At 36.3% G+C, this 23,291-nt stretch overlaps 1 protein-coding gene across 19 annotated transcripts in view; it reads left to right on the plus strand.

The window, feature by feature from the left end:
• Positions 1–23,291, plus strand: part of ROBO2 (roundabout guidance receptor 2) — a 1,092,721-nt gene that overhangs the window by 677,166 nt on the left and 392,264 nt on the right. The gene's annotated exons all lie outside the window — the stretch shown is intronic.

Raw genomic sequence — 23,291 nt, forward strand, 5'->3', positions numbered from 1 at the left:
AAAATACCTGTCATTTAATATAAGGTGCACTGTCTGTTTCTTTTTATCTAGTCATCTGTTACCTCAACAGAAGCAGACAGCTTCTTGGTGACTCATGTTCTCTACTGCTGGAAAACTCAATATATGCTACTCTATCACAAACTTGATACGGGCCTCATTCATTATGTGAATGACAAGTGAAATTGTTGACCATTTCTCATATCATCCAGAGCAGTCTTATTCTTTATCGATTATCTTAACAGAGGAGCTGTCACGGCTCTTTCAGAGACCACCCAAATGCATGATCTGCTTCCAGTAGCGTTAGCAGACGCGTTCATTATATTCACATAGCAAACAAGCTCATCATACATAAAATACAACATGTTGTATATTAGTTTTTGCTGCTTGGTAATCTTTTCAGAATATCAGCTAAGGGTAACTGTGTATCTTCGCATAAAGGTGTATTGTAGCAGGCTTAAAAATCCTGTTCTTTTGCTGGACTTCACTTCCCCCCCCACCAACACTTCTTCATCTGGCAGTAGTTTCAGTCAAATGTGTTTGAAATAAGGATTTAGCACAAACTTGTATTGCTTAGTTGATAAAGAATGGATTTAAGTACACATTCAAATATATGTTGGTTTAAAGGGGAGAAAAAAAAAACAACAAACATGGATGAGAAATCTTTATTCCTGATGCAATCTGCAGATTTGTATAGCCAATGTTATGTGATCTTGAGGCTTCAGTCTTCTCAGAAGTTGCAGAAAATGCAGAAAATTTTGAAATATTTAGATGGTGGTATAGGTCAAGTAGAACAGACTTTTGCACTACCTTTCACTTGTCAAAATCTAGATTCAGAACTGTTTCAAATGAAAAATGGAAACAATGTTGGCACACATTCAAGGCATGAGTAAACACATATCTGCCAATAAAGGCATCACAGAAAGTTAGTTGTGTTACGTATTTAGGAATTGAGAGGACAACCGATTTGAGGAAGGCTGGACTCTGGGTGAGTATGACTCTAGATAAATTTACTAAATTATGTCTGTCTTTGTACATGTGTTTTGTAAACTATCTGAGAAATCCTGTGAGACACTTTGAAATCTTTATTGCAGTCCTGTTGAGACTGGCATGTCCTGTCAAAGTTCAGAAGATGCTTCAAGTTATACCTGGAGTCAAATTAAAGTGACTCATTATTTTTAAATTTAAAGGTACTGTGTATTTCATTAGCTTTTACTGATCCTACTTCAGTGACTGCTGACTCCTGTTACAATATCCCCGGTCTCTGGAGTTACTGTTTTAACCACTGTAGCTGGTGGCAGGTCATGCATGAACTGTGTGTGAGACAGAAGACACCTTTAAAAATAATAGCACTGTGTTTCATTGTCAGAGGTATTTTAGAGCAGGATCGTAGAACACAAAACCTGAGATCTGAAACCATAGCCAAAGTTTTTGCAATAGCAACATGCATCTGACACCATATTATTTTACTGTTTTCATAGCTTTGAAATTTAGCTGACTAAATTCCTCAATTAAATGGCAAATTTAATAGCAGGCACTCCTGTTCCACTCCAACATTATTTTGCCTTTTCTTGAGCGATACCATGGCTGTGATTACAGGAAGATATTAATCAAAGAAAAAAAAATGTAAATAATACATACATTTCTTGTTTACTTAATTTTAGAGATTCTGCTGGCTTTATGTTTCCTGGTTTTAAAAACATGTGGCAGTATTCAATGCATATCAAAGGCATCCTTTGGAGAACAGCAGCAAAACTACCCTGTTTCTCTTAGTTTTGAGACACTTTTTAATATGATTTTTGGTTCTAAATCAAGCTCTTGAGTGATTTTGAGAGAACTTTGAGTTATTTTAAGGCTTTTCACTGTATTACTAACGTCACCATTTCCGTGCTGAAGAAGATGGGCAGGTCTGCAGCAGTGGTTTGCCCACTAGGGAAATGAGTTGCTGCTGACAGCCCATTGTCAGCAGCAAGGCCTTGTTCACCTGTTCTCAGCTGCTGCTGAAAACTCTGGAGTTGCCCTTGTACTGCAGCCCCATCTGTGGGAGCCGGCACAGCCTCATGCGGTTGGCTCTTGTGCTATCTATACTGGTGTTGAAAACTGCTCTTTCTACACTAAGCCGAGCTGCTTTCATCACCAGAAAAACGACGGTTGTCCTTTGCTGACAACGGGGTTTTGGATTATTATCTGACTGTAGGTGGCCTCAAATTGTGCCAGTAAAGACAAAATGCTGCTTTTTATGGGTTTAAAATGCTCAAGTCTGCTGTTTTAGTGAAAGAATCAGTAATTGTTTTACTTTGCTTATTAACTTGTTAGTCACCAATAATGTTCTCTTGCAGCTTTTCAATGGTTTATGAAGAAATATTTATTTGCTTTAGACATCTCTTAAGTGTGTTCATGCTTATGCATTCAGATGAGAAACAGTGTTAATTGTGGTTCATTCTTTTCTATTTTTTTTTCTTCCCCGTCCGTGTGCACTTGCCACAAAAACACTGGGATTGAAAAATCTGATGTATCCATATTTATGTGTAAAGATAGAAGAAAAACTCTTAAGTGAAATTCATTTGGGGCATATAGTGATTCAAAGCATAATGTGGCCCATCTTGAATGCAATCATTTTGTCCCTTGTGCTTTTGAAGTGATTTTTTGCAAGTTTTGCAAGAAGTCACTAAGCTCTTTCTGATCACATAGCAGTTAACACCTTTCCCAAATATGATGAATATAGGTAGCAGTCCATCCAAACCATGTAAGTGTGCTTTTAAATCCATGCCTATTCAGAGCACGTGCATACAATCAAGGACAGATATTTTTGTGCTGATGTATGTCCTCAAAAAAATTCCTTTGTGACAGTGAAACTGTGAACTGTTATTTGAGAAGTTACTTAAAAAACATCATTCACATGCAGAATGTACTTGTAGAAATTTTTGTTTACCTTTTAATTTAGAAAGTCTTTATTTCAGAAGACATTTAAGAAGAAATAGGGGCTTGTGTTTGAAGGGACAGTTTAGGATTGACATGACTTCATATATTTCATTCTTTTAATGCGCTAATCATTGGTGTGCTTTGCGTGGGTTGCTTTTTTTCAGTAGGAGCTTCCCAGAAGGAAAATATAATGCTAATGCTAGCAGCAAACCCATTCTTCCTCTGTGCGTGTGGCAAATTCTCATGTAATATTTGAATGTTTTATGGGTAAATCATTAAAAATAAATGTTCTAGCCCTAAAACAACTACAAATAATTGTATTCAAAAGAGTAAAATGTCTTTCTTATGATTTTTGTGTACTACAGGGTTTTTTTTATTGAGGCTCAACAAGGGTTGGCATTATTTGAAATATGTTGATACTTAGATTTTCTTGGGTGGATTTTAGAAAGGGAAGTAGGCTTGAAATAGTTTGATCTTTTATGAAATTGCTTTCATATTTGGAAGCCAGAAGTTTAAAAATAAAAGCACGGTTGTTCACAACATACGAATTGACCTGGTTGAACCTATGTGGTCAAGTTTTCCAGCGGGAATATCAGGAGACACGTTTGCTATAGTGGCCGTAGCTAGGATTTCAGTTACAAGCACTGGGGTGCCGCATGTGAGCAACAGACTGAGCATGAGGGTCCTTGCACTGACTCAGGCTGCCTCCGATCTACCCTGAGTCAGCAGCCGCCCCCAGAGAGAGCAGCTGTAGCCCCAGGTGTTAAATATGTGACAGCAGCTTGATCTATCGACCACTGTAAGAGGGGGCTTTGGCCTAAATGAAAATTCATGAAAAATTGATGAAGTCCCCAGATTATTTTTTTCCCTTTTCTTTTTCCAGTGCTGTGCCAATGCAGCGAGGAGAGATTAAATGAGGTGTTGAACGCTTTAGTGGCAAGGAGCTTGTGGTTCAAAGGTCAGGGGTCAAGGGAGGGTAAAAAAGACCAATTTTCTACCTTACTTTCCTTTAAAAGAAAATATGAAGCTTTTCAGATTAGCTGAGATTTGCTGACATTTTAATATAAAAATAAAGCTCAGGAATATTCACAAATAAGATTCTTTTCTGCATGAGTTGGCAAAGGGTAGGAGTATGTGGGTTGGTGCTAATAGAAAACAGTGGAAGACTCTGAGTCATAATTCAATTGGAGAACCAGAAATAGATTGGATTTTGTAATGGCAGTATAAATTTGGGTTTCCATCTTTCTGAGTCTGTGCTTGAACTGAAATAGTTTGAAGAAAGAAGAGGTCTTGAATTATTTATATGTCACAGATTGCTTGAATAGCAGGCTTTGGAATGCTTTCCAAACACAATGATCCTGTTTATGTTAGATCCAAAACTGAATTATGTTTTTATCTGTAAAAAGAGAGGTTATGGTAGTACAGTGAGTTTAGTGTGAAGAGTCACAGGTGTATTCCAAAGCAAGCATAAGCCAGATCTTAAACATGGGAGACAGTAATTTTACGAATAAAAGAGACGTGTTTTAATATTCAGTGAATAAAGGTTGAGAAGTATAAAATACAGGCTCTGCAATCATCTCTGTATTGTAATGCCAATGACTATCTGCTGGAGCATGTGCAAAAGGCTGCAATAGGTCCATAATAATGGAGTTAATAATTTTACTTGAGATATTCAGAGTAAAGACCACCTGTAAAGTAGGGAGAAGTGCACAATGTATGTGACTGTGAAGTGAGTGTATGACTTTTTTAATCTAGTTTCTCCTCAACATATGACTTAAATATACAATTTTTTATTGATTCTGTTACTCATAATTTCAAGGGCTTTTTTGCTTTGGGGTTACTTTCACATGTGGAGAGTATATCCTGTTCATTTATTTATACCCCTCTCGCCCTCGTTCTTCTCAACAGTCTGGAAAGCTTCCTGTCTGAGCTGGGAGTTCTTTGCTTTCATCAAGACAGAAGCAATTATTGTAGGTATTGAATGCTGGAGACTGTGGTCCTGTGGATGAGCCATATCAGGACATTGAAAACCATCACACTTTTCCTTACTCTACATTTCTCCAAGAGGAAATATAACAAACCATGACTATTATCACAGCACACTTAATGAAAATAAAATTCCCCTCATAGAAGAAAATAGATAAAATTATATCTGATTAGATAATTGGGGAAAAGGAAGATTTCATAAGGTGGGGGGAACACTTCAAGCCTTTTCTGTATTGCAATAAGCAATTTCTGTGGATTAGGATGAAGCCATTGGGAATACCACTGTTAGAAACCATTACATAATACATAATTTCTGTATAGGACATAATTTAATTCTTACAGTCACTATTATAAATTAAAGAGGTTAATCAGTACCAATAAGTGAAGCCATAACAGCTAAATCAAGACCTGACCAATGTCTAATTGCAAAGTTTCATTTTGAGCCAAAAAATGAGTTCTGATTATTTACTTTATTAGTTTAGTTTTTAGCTGAGTATGTGTTTCTCCTACTTCTTAATTCACCTGTGATAAGAAATCTAGGTATTTCAGAGGATGTGATTTTTTTTTTGTTTGTTTGGTTGAGTGTTGTTTTGTTTTTGTACCAGTATCCAGAGTGAACTAGAATTTTTACGATAGAGGTGTGTTTCATCAGGATAAGCTAAACTGTATCTCCTGTCATTGTTTTCTCACAAACTGTTTAAGATTTTGCTTCAGCATTGATGCCTTCAATGTGGGCAAAATTAGTACTTTCCCATCATTATCCACTAGGATGTAGACAGGTGACTGCATTGTTACATATTCATTTCTTATCTTTTGAGCTCTACCTGGACATGCAGATCTAATTTTTAGTTAAAGGCTAAAAATGCTAATGACGCACATATAAGAGCTATCACACTGATGGTACCTCCAAAAACATTTAATATGGTTTCAGTCATAATATAAAACTGTACAGTACCTGTAGGTTTCTCCAGAGCTTATTCTCCATTTTCATTTTCTTACTCTTCTCATACTGTGGTCATTTGTCATCCTACAATAATATTGTTGTTGTTGTTGTTGTTTTTTGTTTGGTTGGTTGTTTTTGTTTTGTTTTGGCATGTGTTCACAGCACAATTAGTTCTAAAGAGAAACACAGGTTCACACAAAACAAACAGGCTTGGCTACCAGAAGAGTGTTCATTGTGAGCACTTAAGTTCAGCTGATTATGTGTGCTGAAAAGGGTGCAGCCCAGTGAAAAGTTTTCTTAACAGCTGCACGTTGGTTCCACTGTGTGAATTAATTCCTTCAGAACGTGCATCTTTGCAATGTGCTCTCTTGCACTGTGTAGTCATACAGTCTAGTATCATCCTCAGCATTCCTGCAGTAGAAATATGTTCTCACATCCAGAAATGGTTAGAGAAGCTTTCTGTAGGATCTCTAATTTATTCCTTGAATTCTTCTGCCCACGATCTACCCTTTTTCCCCATCTGAAAGATAACTTTCAGTGTTTCATTTTTAGAAGATATTTGCAGTGCACTCGATCTGATTCTGCTTCTAATAATTTCTTGGACATTTCATAATTTGATTTTTATCAGCTTCTTTCTTCCTCTTTGATTTTACTTTTTTTAATCAAATCCTGCTGTTTATACATCTTTGAATGATCTATCTGATGAAATGTCAACAGCTAAGGACCTACTGATGACTTTACAGAAACCTTGAAAGAGATCAGCTATTGGCTGATCTGTTAGTGTGCGTGTCATCTTGACCTGATTTTTTTTGCTTGACACTTCTCTGATTTTTAGTTTACTTGGGAAATGAAGGAGAACAAGGTAACATTTCATTTTTACAACTCTCTTCCCTTTGCTCAGGAGCCTATAAGCACTATTTGAATCTTAATTGAGATATTAGCTATTGTTGACATATGCTTCAGACATGTTGTGCTATTCTGCAGTGTCAGATAGGCTTAAAAAAAAGTACTTATTTGAAATGGTACTTCAGACCATTCCTTTGCAAATGTTGCATGATCTCAATTCTAACAAAGTTCATTACTATGGTAATTAACAGTAATTATTACAGTGAGATTTGTGGATGTTTTATATATATACATATATATGTATGTATATAGTTTTTAATTCTGGTAATCATTATATTAGTTTGAGGACACCAGAACTTTATCCTTCTTCCTTTTTTTTTTCCTTTGTTCAGGTGTGTTCTTCCCCTGTTCCTCTTCTTAGAGGACTAAAATCTAATTGTGGCTTTGGTGATACTTTCACTTCAAGTCCTCCCATAGATGTTATACTTTGAACAAGTTTCTAATATTTGGCATTTATGTGGGAAGTGAAGTGGTGGGTTTGTTCCACTTCTCTTCTCGAATTTTTCACATGGCAGCAATGTGAATGTATACTGATACTTTGGACATTCCTTCATCATGTTAGAGGAGGGAGGTGTACCCAGTCACTTTCTGATGTCTTTTAGATGTGTCTGCCAGTGTACAAAGGGATCTAGAGATGTAAAGATTGAGGAGCCCTGAATCACTGAGTCCCCTGTATTCTACATAGCTGTATCTTGTAATTCCATTCAGAAACACTTGAAGCTGCACTTTGCAAAGCAGTTTGATTGCTTTTCCCCTTCATCCCAGAGCTCTCTCTGTTCCCTGTTTCTGTTGGAAGACTGTCTTGGAATTTGTCTTCCAATGGTGAGAAAAACAGCTCTAATGTTTCCAATATAAACATGCTTTATTTATGATTGTTCTTGTGATCTGATTTTCCTTTAGTTTAGTTATTTTCTCTCCTTTGTATTTAGAGACCACAGTGATATCACTTCTCATCTCAGCTATTGCTAAGTTAAACAAGAGAAGCTCATGTGTTTTCTTAGAAAATATTTTCTTGAATCTAGTAGTCATTCTTCACCTGTTCTAGTCTGCATGCATTTTCTGAGATGTAAGTGTCTAGATTGTGTATAATATTTCAGGACTTGCATGCTGTGCATTATGAACTAACATTAATAACTACCTTCACTGTTCTCTTATCTATAAGTCCTGTGATCATGTTTAACTTTTTTAAGTGTTGGGTAGCCCATAGTCATTCTATAGTAATCTGATGCAGATCTTTCTCTTCCTTTATAATTTGCAACAGGTGAGTGTCTACTTTACAGTAAACTTCCCTGCAATTGGTTTGAAAGCATATGACCTTGCACATTCTGTTATTCCACTTCATTAAGTGTCTCCTACTCTAGTCTTCAACATCATCTAGTTCTCCCCGTGTAATGTGCTCTTCCTGTTGGGTCCTGCTGGGCTTGTTGCCTAATCTTGGATGCTGAAGTAGAAGGTGGCCTTGGTGTTCAAAACTGACAGTTTCTTAATCCATCTGTGTCTTGCTGGAGGACTTTGTGTCTACAAACTGGACTTGAACTTGCCTCTTGCCACCTGTTATGCAAAATCATTTGATGAAATAAGTAGGAAAGAAACAAGTTTCTGTTAGCCTATGAACAGAATACCAACCCAGCAAGGTTGAGCCATATGAACATTGCTGTGGGAAGGAAATAGTTTCAGTGACTTGCATTCTGCTTCTGTTAAAATCTCAAAACACTGATCCATACATAGGAATCTGAGGAAAAATACCACTTGTTTAAGTGGACAAGTAGCAATCTTGCAAAAGAATTTGCATTGGTTAATCTTTTGGATTATTTTTTAGATAATATTGCATGCAAATGTTTCCTCATCTGCTGTATATATGCACACACGCAATTATAATTTAAAAGAACGTAGGCTTGGAAAAAGGACAAAAGAATTAATTGCAATCTTCTGACTTCAACTTTTGTCATTCATTATTCAGTGCTATATGTAGTGCATTTGGTGAGTGACAGTATTATAAACCCTTAATGCTGACAGCTAAGAGGATGATCGCTTTGTATTTTAGTAAAGATGGATGTTAAATACAACTTTGGGTGTGGTTAGAATATAAGAATTCCTGTTTTGCCCTGAAGAGCACCATTGAGGTAGTTGTATAAAATTTCTTAGTTTTTATCTTATATGGAAGAAATTAATAACGGTGAAAGAAATGAAAGAAATTAGCATCTTCAGGACAGCTTTCAATTTATTTTCATGATGGACATTCTTCACAGGTTTTTCAGGTACATATAGCCTTTGGAATATGCAGATTGTCAACTGTATGCAGAGATTTTTTGGTAGCAATATTGTTTCTTAGTTGGGACTGTGATCTGAATTTTCAGGAGAACTTTCATTTTTTACATCAGAATCAGAGGCAGAATGCCCTACTAGGTCACACCAGTTGATCAACCTAGCCCAATGGTCTGTCTTTGATAGTTACAGACAAAGACATGGTTTGGGAGAACACAAGAGCTTAAACACTTTGACTCATTCCCCTCATGGATTCTGGGGAAGTACAGTTGTTTTTCTTGGTTAGAATGAGAAAAAAGGCACAGGTAGTGGAAAACCTGTAGTAGTTGAAAGCATCTGGTATGGGTAAGCACTGTCACTTCAGTCATGTAGATATTAGTGATCTTTACTGCAAGATTATCTTTATGAAAGAGATGTGTACACAGAGTTAAGAGCTTCCCTCTTCCTTCCTCCTCCCTCTTCCTTCCTCCTCCCTTGAAGTATAGAATATTTGGAATGTTTTAAATTAAGTTGATAACAAAGCTCATATGGGAGCACATTTTAGTTATGAATTAGAAGTTACTAAAGCAAACTCAAAAGTTAAATGAACCTTTGCATGGTATGTCAGGATGACTTTTTCTTCTAGCAAAGCATCTGGGTTACTAAACAGTACATAGCAAAAAAAAAAAAAAGTAACTTGAAATTATTTTTGGAAGTGTTTACTTTTGTGTTGATTCTACATTATTTCTAATGCTGTTTCATAATTTTTATGGATTTATTTCATATTTCAAATTTAGGATCAGCAACAAGAAATTATGTCTTCCACAAGTAGTCTAGTTCTTTGGTTGATTAAATTCTGTTCACTCTTTGGATTGTTGGAGGGGGAGACAAGTAGTTTGCAGTTTGGAGACTCATCTGGGAAATGTGATTTGAGCCACTCTAGGTGCTAAAGATACATATGTTACGATATAATAAAGATACATATGTTATCATATAGTAAGAATATGAGGGATATTCTTTATTTTATTTGCCTCCTTCTACCTACTATAAAAAACAGGTGACTTTCTTCATGCTTTTGTTCAGATTCTCTTTCCATTTAAGCAACATCTGATTCTGAATGTATTAGTTCCTGTAAATTTTGGCCTTTTTAATAGATCTTATATACATAATGTAAACTTTGTTTCTATCAATCTTATTGCAAGATGCAGGAGCACCCCACCCCCAGGAGCACTTGATATAAAAAATCTTCAGAAAGTGAGCCCTAGGGAAAGAAATTGCAGAAAATCAAACAAAAAGGTTTCCTTTGTCTTTAAGAACTGGACATCTTACAAAACTAAAAGCAAGCCAACCAACCCACAAAAACCCAAACCACCAAACACCACCAATTCCCACCCTCTAAAAAAAAAAAGTCAAACAAAAAACAGCAACAAAAAATTGGTGGTGATGGTACAATTGGTATCTGCAAACTGTTGTAGAATTACTTCTTTCCCTACCAGTGTCATTATTCTAAATATCTCCACTGAATCCCTTGCTTTTACATTTGTTTTGAAATTGGAAATAGGGAGTTTGGAACAGAGACTTAGATTCTTTTTTTTAACTGGATTTTCTTATCAAACAACTTGGTCAGATTGTAGGGAGCTCACAGAATCACAGAATGCTAGGGATTGGAAGGGACCTCGAAAAATCATCTAGTCCAATCCCTCTGCTGGAGCAGGAACACCTAGATGAGGTTACACAGGAAGGTGTCCAGGCGGATTTTGAATGTCTCCAGAGTAGGAGACTCCACAACCTCCCTGGTCAGCCTGTTCCAGTGCTCTGGCACCCTCACTGAGAAGAAGTTTCTTCTCAAATTTAATTGGAACCTTTTGTGTTCCAGTTTGTAGCCATTACCCCTTGTCCTATCATTGGTTGTCACTGACAAGATCCTGGCTCCGTCCTCATGACACTCACCCTTTATATATCTGTAAACATGAATGAGGTCACTCCTCAGTCTCCTCCAAGCTAAAGAGCCCCAGCTCCCTCAGCCTTTCCTCACAAGGGAGATGCTCCACTCCCTTAATCATCTTTGTTGCCCTGCACTGGACTCTCTCCAGCAGTTCCCTGTTTCCACTTGCTAGAATAAAAGCTTATCTTTGACTACTTTTTATATAATTCACTTGCTAATTTTGCCATTCATCAAAATATTTTGACTGGTTATCATAAATACATTGTTTATATGTCACTTTTCTCATGATACACTTGCACACTAAACAAATGAGAACTTGGTTTCTGTCATATCAAACCCTTCTCGCAGTTCTTTTATTCCAATGCTGCAGAGATACTTAAAGATAGTTTAATAATGCTAATTTTTGTCTGTCTTGGAAATAATTTCACTTTCGCAGAATGGTTCATTATGAGGGATGGGTGTAAAAAGCAGAAGTTAAAAGCTGTGGGAAAATAAGAGTTTTGTATCAGCACGTCATCAAGTTCCTAACAGTGACGTACAGAACTTGTGAATAAACAGGATATAATGTGCAATTTATTAATAACATATTTATTTGCTAAAATTATGGGAATATGAGCTCTCAAATTATAATGAAGTATTGACAATATTGTTTAGGACCTGTACAGTATACAGCTATTTAACTATCACATTTTTATATATGAAAATGTATGTGTATATATGCGTGAAATACATACGCACTGTAGGCTCTGTCAATGCACATTAAAATACCTAAGTAATGAACAGCACAGAGGTGTATGTCTGTGCTTCCGAGAAGCTTATTTTTCAGGCACACAGTGTGTACAACACAACTATGGTACAAAATATATGCATATATTTCCATCTGCTTTCACTGTATACAAGAGCCCGTCTGTGACATTCTATATGTATGCAAATACTTACAGAGGAAATGCTAAATTGATAATTTTTTTCTGATTTGTAGTGGTCCTCTATTCAGTCTTCATGCTTCTGTAACACCTATTGGATATTTGTAAAAAATGTTTTGTTTTGTTTTGTTTTCTAACCAAGTAGACTAAAAACAACCCTAGGAACTCAAGGGGCAGTGTAAGTAAGGATCTATACTTTTTTCCTAACATAGCATGAACTGTAGGGAACATATGTACACTTGTGCCAGCCATTTTTCCACCGCCTATCCCGAACTCCCCAGTTGAGGTGACCTCTGAAGTGGCTGCTACAGTGAGTGATGGAGTTAATGAGATCCAGCGACACCATGACCCTGACCCCCTCGTGGCCTTGGTTTCACTCATCCATCTTCCTAGCCCCACAGGCTGTGATGTGCTGTGTGGAGACAGGATTAAACAAGTGTGAATAAACAAGTTCAAAGCTTTCTGTCATGGCTGCCAACACAGAACATCAGGAAAATGAGACATTAATAGCCCAATGGTGGGGAGGCATGTTGTTTTGCCTTAAGAACACCTGGGGAAAGTACCACTTGCTATGTGATCGGCTCTTTGCATGCCAGGAAAAGTTTGCTTAAGACTTTTGTGAAGGGTGCAAGATTTGGCCTGCCATTCTTCTTAGTCATGAGGCTGGCAACAATCAGACCAGAGGTAGAATTTATCATCTGGAAAGGTGCTGAAAGATCTGCTACAAAAGCAGCACCCCTTGCTTGGATTGGGTGTTATTTGGGATTTGGTTTATCAGATATTATTACAGGTGTTTGTGTGTGTGTGTGTTTTTGTGGGGTGTGGTTTAGTTTCTAGTGGTTTGTGTGTTTGGTTTTGTGGTGGTGGTTTGAACCTAATCTGTTTACAAGAAAAATCAGTCTGATGTATATTGCCAAGATTATTCCTTTAGGGAAAAATTTTACAAGAGGAGTTTTGTCATAAACAAAACTTTTTTGCTATAACATGACTTCAGGTTGAATCTATATCTGTGAGTAAGATGCTGAGATAACGCTTTTCTGGTTGTGACAGTGGTTCAGGGTGTGTCTGTCTTCTCTTTATCAAGACACGTCTTTACACTGTGGCACCTTCTGATCAGTGGAATAGTCAGTGATTAAATACATTCATGGGTCAGAGCTGTGGTGGTGGGTAGAAAATTACTGATGGATTATCAGTTTCATCACCTCTGACATTCGGCCTTTGCATAGTTCATCATCTGAGAATTCATAACGCATTTGCCAGAGCAATAACATGCTCAGCTACCTGTATGATCATGGATATGGGTACTGGAAACATTGTGTTCAGGATTGATAGGACAGATGCCACAGAAAGTAGAAGGGCATCATCTTTTTTGCTGATAAAAATACCCATTAGCACCAGCTACTAAAGAGTGTTCTGGAGTCAGTAGCAAGCTTAGTAAGTTACAAAGCTGTAATTCACTTGTATTTGTCTTTTCCTGGAGTGTCTCAAGAAACAGAAGTGCTTTTCAGAGTTGGAGGAATTTTGGAGTTAGAGTAAGTGGACACTTATGAGGCAGAAAATATGTAATTATTTTTTTAAGTCTAAAACTAACAAATTCATACTGAAACAGGTATATTTTTAGAGACTTAGTTCCTATTACACAGTAAATCTTATTACTCACTGAAAGCCTATCTAAGATTAGGTTTTTTCCTACAGTCCAATCCTGAAAGTACTGTGATTAAGCCCAGTTGAAAATGGTGCATTATTGTAGTACTAGCTTAAAAAAATCAGAAACTTCTTATACTGAAATTTGTGAGAAAATGATGCCTGGGAGATCCCATGAATGAAGAGGAAGGACCATTTTGAACACCTGAGCACTGTCATGGTTAGTAAAGTAACAGTGGCTATCATGCTGGGGAAGTTATTCCCCCCAAAATGTCTCTAGTAATTGAGATCCATCTCCTCAGTGTTCTCTGTGGTGGTTGTTCTTGTAATTTTTATTCTTGTCTTACTAAGCTAATGAGATTTCTAATGTTCCTCTTGGGGGAGAATTACTCTGCTGGCTTGTCTGCTTGTCACTGAACAGAAGGTCCCTCAAATGTCTCCGTCTTTAAAGAGGTTCAGGGAACACTCATGCCTTCTGTATTCGGATCTTTATAATATGAATTGCTATTTTTTCTTTTAATATTTATAACAGTAAAGCATGGAGAAATATAATCTATCCTCATAGTGTCTTCCCACCATATTTCTACAAATGCTTTTTAGTGTGGGACACAGGGTGTTAAACATAAGGCTAGTTTGATATTGCGTAGGTCTTCAATAACCAACAGTTCTTTTATCAGTTAATTATTTTCTTCCATAGAAAAATTTTGCTACAATGTGGGAATGGCTAGCCAAACAAACTTCTGTACTTCAGCCTGTGATATTAATGCATAGTTCCTGTGTTTCTCATTTGAGTTATGTACTTCACAAAGGGAGCTGATTTTTCTACTAGGTGTGCTATCTGTTGTGTAGGAAGTAATAAGAGAGGAGGAAGATGAGGAGAGAAGAGCAGTAAATGACTGGAACAAAAAAGAGCAAAAATTTGTTAAGAAAAATATTTTTTTGTTCTTCAGCAGTTAAAACCCTGTGGTAAGATTTTTTTTCTTTCTTTGGCTTTATTAGATCTTCTTATGATGATTTGTTTTTTAATCATTTCAGAGAGAAAACCAATTAGAGTTTTTATTTCCTCCTGATGGCATATACTTATTTTCAGTAAACACTCAAAATCTAAAACAAGATTAGAGGCCCTGGATAAAAGGGAGATACGCTCCTGTTATTTCAGTAACTTAATGTATGAAGCTATATTGCACGACAGCAGTTATAGAACGTCTGCTATGTTCTTCTTATTTGTTATGTATTGTAGTTTACGGGAGAGATGCTTGTAATATCGTTGCCCTTATTCATCTTAATTTAGGGCAGCTGTTATCCTATAACTTTGACTTTACTAGCTTTCCCTGATAATGTATACGTCTTGAATATTAAGTGATACTTAAATGTCACTTTATAGGATTTTAATAATTATGTCTTTCTTAAGGCATATTTTTTAGTCTTGATAATTAAATTAGAAGAGGTGTAAATTTTCAGAATCTGTTGTGATGTGCAGTGATCTTCCATTATGGAATCTGACGTCAACATTGGTTAAAGTTGCTACTGCTGAAGTGGAACCCAGGGACAGAGTAGGTATTGAAGAGCTGCACAAAGGGGTGTTATATGAACGTGCTATCCTAATGTTGCCATCTCAAATGTATCATTATCTTTGGGGAAATACTTGAAAACAGTATATTCAACATGCCATAGGTAAATTGCAGAGAAATGTAATTAAAACAGCTGAAAAGTTTATATCACACGTTAAGTCTGCTTATATGTATAGACTGATGAGTTGTTGGTGCTCCTGTCCTAAGGTCTTTATTTTCACAAAGTTGTGTGTACCTACAAAGACTAATCTTGGTGTCAGAAGGGGACCTACAAAGTCTAGTACTTCCAGCAGATGCTGGATTTGAAGCAGGTGAAAATGTGCAAATGATTTCAATGTAATTTCAGGCAGAACTTCATTAAAGGAAATAAAAAGGAAATAAAGGACTTTATTAATAAATATTAGAAATAGGACCAGTTTCTTAGCCCAAATATAAGATATACGTAGTGTACTCTCAAAAATTATAAAGGAAATAATCAACAGTATTGTCTCAGAAACAGGTCAAACGAATGTCCGTTGCAAATAGCTGTATATTCAGGAAAATTAAGAAAATTAATAATTAATAAAAAATTAATAATAAATGCCCAAAGAAGAAGTAGCAAAGATGCTTTGTGATGTTGACATTAAAGATACAATTGAGTGTGATGATGTATGTAGTAGTGAAGTGAAATCTAATATCAGTGAAGAAATTTCAAGGGTTTTTTATTCCCATTATTCTCAGTCTTGCAAAGTGGTCCACACAATGAGCCCAGAATGGGGTTTCATTGTATGTATCACTTTTAATCTATAATCCACAGGACTTCATAAAAGATGAGGAGAGGGAGTTTTTAGAGAAGTCATACTTTAATCATTTAAAGTATAATAAAGCTTCCATGTTTACACTATACCAGCCATTAACAAATGTCTTTATATAAGTAAAATTGTTTGTTTTATTTCTGTAGCAGGCTAATAGTAATGTTTAAGGTTAAAGGAGTAATAACCTTTAACTCTTAAAGTTCTTTATCTAGTGAGTTTTATTTCTGGGAGGCTTAAGAGCCTATTTCTTTTCCTTTCCACTTTTCAGGTACCTAATTCCTTTTCTTCTTTTAAATCATAAACAATTTTAGGAGCCATTTAATATAGCAGTTCCATAGAGACATCTTTTAATACCAAATAATTTACAAGTATGACATTTGAAGTCTTTAACGTCATGTGCAGCCAAACGGGAAAGATGCTTTGACAGCAGGTAAAATGATTGTGTGGGGTTTTGTTTTTGTTTTTATTTTTTTACCCTGAAGGATTAAGCTACAGTTTTATAACTAGTACTAAAATAAATGTCCCAAAGTGTGGAAGAGTACATGCAGTACTTGAAAACACTTTTAGCCCAAGTTTGACATTTGACTTGCTTTAGAGTTGATAATATCCTTTTGAGATCTCCAACTTATAATCAACCTCATTAATTCTTGTGACTTCTCTTGTTTTTTTTATTGACACATAAGATGTATTATTTTAGAAAATGAATTCCAGTTCTTTGTCACAATTTCTCATTACAAAAATGAAGTAAGGTTAAACTACTCATATGCTTATAATATGACAATAGTCCTGCTCTTTCACTGGGGGAAGCATGCAGGAATTATCAAGTTAGACCCTAGAATTTGCATCAATTGTTGTGATGTCAAAGCTGCCATATTAATATTCTTAGTTTTCCATTTCAGTGGTTAAGTATAATACAGATCAATCTAATGAGGTTTTAGGTACACTAAGTATTTCTTGCTTTTACAGCTGTATGGTCTTGAGTTAAAAATAAGCTTTTTAAAACATAGTCATAACTAATAAAAACTTGTAGTTTTAAATAAAAGGGGAATTGAACCAGGAAGGAAATTAAGTACAAAAGTTTTGTCTGGTTTTCTTAAAATGGAAGACACTATCTTAATTTTGAGAATTAGTGTTTAAATCTTTATAATTTATAGAGTTAGTTTTGACACAGTTTTTAGGTGGTTCTAGATGGGCCTAAGAATGAAAACTGTTGTTGACAAGAGAACTGTCTTTCACAGTTACTGGGGTAGCTGATGTTTATTGCTTTAATGTCTAGGTGTACTAATGTATTTTTCCACCTAAATACTGGGAAGAAAAATGAATGCAGTGCTTAGATTGTTAGATTTGGAGCTGCAAAAACAAAGCCTTCTCAAATTTATGCCAGGAATGTGAAAACTTTTTATATTATAGTCTAACCCAAGGCTTTGCTCAATATACCATGTTTTAGCAATATTACAAGCATTAAAGTATATTAAAAACCAATAATTCCTGTGATGTCTAACCCTGACAGCACAGCCATCTGGTGAAACAGCATTGCAAACCATGTCTGATGGATTTGAAGTTGAATATGAGTGGCCTGTATTTTTTTTTTCCTAACTGTTTTCTACCTTGCTGGTCCTCAGGCTGGTGTAAGCCTGCATTGCTTACATTCTATATATGAAATATACATATGTGGACACTTTTGTCATAATAGCCAGACAGGAGCCACAGGAAATTGTGTACTCAGAAATGGTGGGGTGTTTTTATAATAATTAAATCTGAAGAAGAATCAGCAGCAGAGAAGCAAGCCCTGTCTCCTAAATGCAAACTGTGAGCAGTTTGGGTTAATAAACTGGCCTATCTTCCTAATTTACCAGTTTTTAAGAAATTTAACCACTCTGTTTTCTTATGAGTCCCTGTGAAAATGCTTTTGAAGAGAATAAATTGTCTTTAGACAGTACACGAGTATTGATTCTAATTTTTTAAACTTTTTTTTTCCCGTCTTAGCAGAGTTCTCGTGTAGAAGACAATTATTTTGTTGCTATACATTTTTATTGGGGAATAAGTTACTATTGGTTTATTTTAAGCTATTTAACATTTTTAAAGACTCTTTCCTAAACTTCATTTCAGTAAGAGGCAAGTATGTAAAGATAAACCAGAAGAAGTCATTTTGGCTCCTTGTGGCATGTATGTTTGAAAACTAATACAGTGTGATTTCTAACAGCTGACACTTCTTTATGTAGCATCTTTGAAATGAACTAGCCTAGGAATCTTACACTATCTTTAACAAATTTGCTTTGGGCGAAAGTTCAGTTAAAGAAAACTCAGAAGTGCGTGGAAGCAGGAAGGAGGGAGACTTGTGTTTCTGATTTTCTACTTCTGGCTGTTTCTGACTTTTGGTTGGCATGCATATTTGAGAGGCACTCATGGCTCCCCTCATGCCCAAGCTCATAGAAGTATCAAGTCCTGACTTGTTTGCTGGAGTGTATCCTTAGGTGTCAAATTTTAGGTTGCAAGCCACCATTTGAATAGCTGAGGTTAGCAGAAGCAAAAGTAGGGCAAATTCATTCGATACGTAACAATGAAGATCTGTTCTTAATTTGGGTATGGCAGGGGCACATTTGTCTGTGTAATGCTCTTATTTTGGACAATCTAAAGTGAAGTATTCAGTTTTGTTAGGGGGAGTGTGTGTGTGTGTGTACGTAATTTTCTGGTAGTCCACAGTCTGAGCCAAAATGAATGGTGCTTAGTTACTTTTTTGTACCTCGTTTGGTCAATGTTTTCCTCACACTTCAGTTGCTGTGTATTGCTGAACTCTTACATTAAATGGGATAGAATTTTTTTCCTCTTTCAAGTTTTTAGTGCTTATCTTCAGTACAAGAAGTAGCACTAGAAATATATTGCAGATATATAACACAGACAGGGCTACCTTGTGACTTAAGCAGTAGTGGCCAAGTAGGTTCCCATTTTCACTTGTATTGATCTTTTTCAGCCTTCAGGCAGGAAAGCAGCTTTAGCTTCAACTTCCCTGAAATAGCTGTTCTTATTGAATGTTGGTTTTAACTTTTTTTACTTCACGTTTTATCCATTATGCATAACCTTTGTAAACTTAGTCCCTTAAAACAAAAATACAACTGTAACTTGATTCTGGGGATGTAAGTGTATGTGTGCCTTTGTATTTAACACATATTTGTGTTCGCATACCAGTGTACTTAATATAATATGTTTAAGTATGTTCATCTAAATCAGCTGCTCGAGTTACTTCCTTTTTTCAATTATAATGTGTGCTGTTTGGAATTGTTATAGTTTAACAAAGAAAATGCACAGCACTTCTACGATAATGAAACAAATGCTTCAAAAATTTTAGGAAAGTAATGCTATTTGCTTTTTTATTATGTGATGAAACAAGATACAGATGTATGAAGCCACATTTGTTAAGATCACTGAATATCGTTTGATACTCTTCCCCTGTGTAGAGATTTGGTCCTTGTCATGGTTTTCAGCAGCTCTAAAGCAAAACAAAGAAAGAAACAAAACCCTTTGAAAACTTACTCAGTGGCAAATTGCTCTTTTATGAAGCCTTATCAAAGGCCATAAAAGTGGCAGTATGACCCTTGTGTGTCATGAAGAAACTTGGTTATAGTTAACCAAGTGGCATACCATTATTCAACCTTAGCACAGCAAGCCAAGTATTCCTTTAAAAATTTGGCTATAGCCTCTGAAGAAGAGAAATTCTGGAGACCACTGTGAAGTTGAAGTAAGGCTTGCTATTGTGTATGAGGCTTCCAGCCATTGTACACATTTGACCCTCAAATGACAAAATAAATGAAAGCTGCTCTTCAAAGTAATGCAATCAGTTCAAAAATATTGTACTAATAAAGTTATAAATTCTAATTGAAAGATTTGTGGCAATCCATTTAGTTGTTACTAGGTTATTTGTGACAGACAGATGCAGAGTAACCTGATTAGAGTCAGCATTGTGATGACTTGTAACTGCGGAGGGGAATAAAGCTTTAAACCATTGTCATAGCCCATTTGCCTAGATGCATTTTTGGAAGCTGACTTAAAAAAAACACATGACCGCCAAATGTAGGCTTGCAGCTGCCTCAAATAGGCTGGACCAAAGCAATGATGAAATGACTGGCAAGTCTTTGTTTACCTAAGTTTTAATTTGTAACTCAGTTTTGCAGATGGATTTAGAAGGCATTCTGTTGAAACACTCTTTTAAATATAAAAATATTTTTTCCATTCATTTTATATTTAACCTTTCATGTTAGGAAAAAATAGTCTTAATTCAGTTAATAACAGAAATGTCATCAAGGAGTTTATTCTTTTGGATTTGATGAATGAACTCTATGAAAATATGCTACCCATACGGACATACCCTTGAAAAATGTAAAAGCAGTGCTGTTATTCACATATATCTGTATAATTTTGACTGGAGGAGCTTACCTTTATTAAAATCAATTAGTAGTTTCATGGATAGAACAAAGAGGAGGAGACTAGCTGTTGTCTGATGCACATTCCTAGATTTAATACTTAAAAATCAGACATTGTTTTCATATTTAGGGTATATTATTGTAGTGACATCCTTCAAATCATTATATAAGTGAGAATTAATTCAGTTTTTTATTTGAATTGTTTGACCTATTTATCATAAGCGGGATTAATTGGTGAAAGGATACAATTTTGTATAATCAGGAATAGAATGTATTCAGTTTTTGAATAATGCTGTAGTAATGTGTATGGCAAAGCGATTCCTAGTCTTAACTTCAGTGCACTTGAATGCTCTGGCACAATAAAGCAATAAAATTATCCAAGTTCAGGCTTATTGGCAAGTGCTGGTCTTAGCATTTCTGATTAATACAGATCTTTTCCTGTAATATATCAATTTATATTATACTCAAAGTTGTTATTAAAATAGATGAAGTAGTTACAGCTGTCAAAGGGGACTATTTTGACAGAACTGCTTTTGTATTGAGACTTAAATGATTCTTATGACTCTAACCTTATAGTGTAGTTTTCTGGCATTTATTTAATAAACTCTGATGTTATAGGAAGAAATTAATGTTAGCCTCAAACTGTTGTGCTATGGAAGCAAAAGAAGACCCAGAGCCTGTCATCTCTTTTTATTCAGCTTGAATATGATCCTTGCACAAAACTTAGAACTCTAAATAGACTGTAGTAAGAACTGTAATAAAGAAAATTGATATTTTCCATGGCTTCTCCACTTTGGAATTTGTCATGAAGCACAGAATTGTGATAATATGGAATAAATACGTAGACTTCTTAAAATTCTTTGGTCTTAGTAGGTTAAGAAGGCTGTTGAAATAGTTTTAAGATTAGTGAATGAGATCATCAGCTGATGTGCCTGGACTCTGTATCATTTACTTAAATTTTGCTCACATGCATGCATGTATGATGGCCTGGCCTACTGTTGCAAATGAAAGATGTACAACTTCACTGCATCTGTAGAAGTCAAGGTGATCCTGGAAGGTTGCTGGTACGTAACTTCCATCAATTCCAGTGATTCTCGCTTTGAAAGCTCAAACCAAGCATCTTTTCTATGCATGTTTTTCCTCAGTTTAAACATACAGAAACCCCAGTGCAAAGGTTCCCTATTAGGGCTGGTCAAATCTGATTCTGAATCTAATACTTAAAAGCCAGCAGTATACTCAAAATGCTAGATAAACATGCGCTGTTTTATCTGGAAAGAGAAACTTTGCTTTGCCAGTTCTCATCTTAAATGTGTATTTTCCATCTCTATCTTCATTTCGTTGCTTCCTAATCTCTTAAGTAGTGTTTGTAAAGACTCACGTTTTGTTCACTGATACTGATGAATCTAAGACCTTGGAAAACATTTCTTAAATGAAGAAAGACTTGCTGCAAGCTGGATTTGGGTCAGTTGTAATTTGTAGTTGCAGTATGTCACAATCTAAGTCATTCCTTGTCAATTCACAAAGTGGCTGGAGTATTGCTGAACTGAAGAAGGTTGTTGTGGAACATCTCAAGTGTTTGTCTCAGGTACGTGCCATTGCTATGCTGTTTCAATCAAGAATCGGAAATGCTGCTATAGGCATATTGTGTTTGTTCACATCCTGTCTGTCAACACTTCAGGAACCTTTTCAGTACCCTTTTTCCTCCTGCTCTCCTTGATCAAAGCATGACTTGCTTACTAAGAGTCTTATAAGATAATAGTTTCATAGCAATTCTGAGCCAGAAGACAAAAAGAAAGATAGTTCAAGAGCTCATTGCTAATTTCTCTCCCAGCATAATCAAATCAGTACAGCTCTACAGCCAGGACTTATAACCCTTAATAAGTCACTCTATTCGATTAAGAGGAATTGATTTTCTTCTACTGTGAATCATACTGATTATGACAAATATGGTATCTGCTGCTCCCTTCCCTATCTTTCCTGCTAGTGTCCATTTGTTTGCAGGGTCGGCAGGTAAACGAGCCAGAGAGATGACACAGTGTCATTAACTCCAGTTGGTGTCAGCACTCTGACAGCTGTGGAATTGAGTGTTTCCACAGATCAGAGCAGAAGCCGGTTGTGAGGGTCTTGTACAGCAATTACATAGTTCTGATAACTCTACTGACAGCCTTAGACACAGGCAGTAATTTGTAATTGCAACTAGGAGAGCAACTTAAATTGGTGGTGGTGTGGTGGTAGCATACAGGCTGTAGTTGAAAGGTTAGCCAATGTTAAAATGTTTCCTGAAGAGGAAAGGAGAGCTGTCTAGGTGCCATGTTTCAAGAGTAAAGCAATGTTGACCTTCTCTTCCATCAGAGATTACAAGTGGAAATTTTTCTTGAAAAGGTTACCTATTTGTTTACTTTCCCTGAGTTTATTGGTAGCAGAAAATTTAATTTACTTTAATTAATTTAACTTTTAGGGAGGTGGGGGAGAGGGATAGAGAGGGGAATTGGGTAAATGTCAGTGCTGTTCAAAATAATTTTGGGAATGGTCATAGAATTACAGAATGGTTAGGGTCAGAAGGTACCTCTGGAGACCATCGAGTCCAAACCACCTGCTAAAGCAGGTACACCTAGAGTAGATTGTGCAGGAATGTGTGTAGGCAGGTCTTGAATGTCTCCAGAGAAGCAGACACCACAACCTCTCTGGGCAGCCTGTTCCAGTGCACTGGCACCCTCAAAGTAAAGACGTTTCTCCTCATATTCAGATGGAACCTCCTGTGCTTCAGTCTGTGCCTGTTGCCCCTCATCCTATTGAGATCCCCTCAGCCTTCTCTTCTCCAGGCTGAACAGACCCAGCTTTCTCAGTCTCTCCTCATAAGAAAGATGCTTTAGGTCCCTAATCATCTTCATAGCTCGCTGCTGGACTTCCACCAGTAATTCCTTGTCCTTCTTAAACTGGGGAGCCCAGAGGTGGACACAGTACTCCAGATGCAGCTTCATGAGGGCAGAGTCGAGGG

This window comes from Columba livia, chromosome 1 (assembly GCF_036013475.1).
Source record: "Columba livia isolate bColLiv1 breed racing homer chromosome 1, bColLiv1.pat.W.v2, whole genome shotgun sequence".
NCBI classification, from domain to species: domain Eukaryota; kingdom Metazoa; phylum Chordata; class Aves; order Columbiformes; family Columbidae; genus Columba; species Columba livia.